Source organism: Notolepis coatsorum, assembly GCF_963971535.1.
Source record: "Notolepis coatsorum genome assembly, chromosome: 9".
Lineage (NCBI taxonomy): Eukaryota > Metazoa > Chordata > Actinopteri > Aulopiformes > Paralepididae > Notolepis > Notolepis coatsorum.
The window spans coordinates 7,153,992-7,155,074 of record NC_140173.1 but is presented as its reverse complement, the minus strand read 5'-3'; positions in this window follow the sequence as shown (position 1 = coordinate 7,155,074).

The window sequence follows — 1,083 nt, the reverse complement described above, 5'->3', positions numbered from 1 at the left end:
CACCCAGGGTGTGGCTAAACCTAGCCGATGTTGGTTTAGTGATTACCAAGAAACCAGAGAATATTCTTACATTAGAATACTCTCAGACCAAATAACCATTTCAATATCACAAAGAAGGAATCATCCTTTCAGAATAAAATAACCCACCTGTATCCACTACTGATGTGACCGGAGCAGGAGGTTGTACCGTAGGAATGGGAGCTAAAACACAAAGAGGGGTTTATGATAATCTTTTTCTTTTTTATTATTATCTTTATTAGCTTTTCCCTGGTCGCAGGACCGACAGAGGAGAGAGGGAGAAACGGGAGGAGAAGATAGGGAAGACATACGGCATATGGTCACCGGGTGTGGCAAACGAACCCGGGACGACCGCTTCGCCACTCAGCGAGCTATGTGGTGTGCTACTGGAGCGCCCCGGTTTATAATAATCTTATGGTGGTGAGAATACTTTAAATAGGAATCAGAGGCCACGCTTTCAGCAGTGCTTGGCATGCACAGACCGGAGTGTGTTTGAGGAGCCTCATAACATCAGTGGGTTCACAGAAGCGGAGTGTGTTTGAGGAGCCTCATAACATCAGTGGGTTCACAGAAGCGGAGTGTGTTTGAGGAGCCTCATAACATCAGTGGGTTCACAGAAGCGGAGTGTGTTTGAGGAGCCTCATAACATCAGTGGGTTCACAGAAGCGGAGTGTGTTTGAGGAGCCTCATAACATCAGTGGGTTCACAGAAGCGGAGTGTGTTTGAGGAGCCTCATAACATCAGTGGGTTCACAGAAGCGGTGTGTGGATTCATCCAAAAATGCAGGACATCATCCCCAAAAAGACAATCTGCGTATAGCCCGACCAAAAGCCCTGGATTAACACAGCAGTTCGAGTGGCCCTCAAGGAAAGAGACGAAGCCTTTGAATCTGGAGATATGGACAAAATAAAAAAGAACAAATACAATCTCAGGAGAGAAATAAAAATGGCAAGGAAGGAATATAATGAGAAAATGTAAGGGCAGCTGAACAGCAACAACACAAGGAGTGTCTGGAGAGACTACAGAATATCAAATGGGAACAACACAGCCACCATTGCTGCCTCT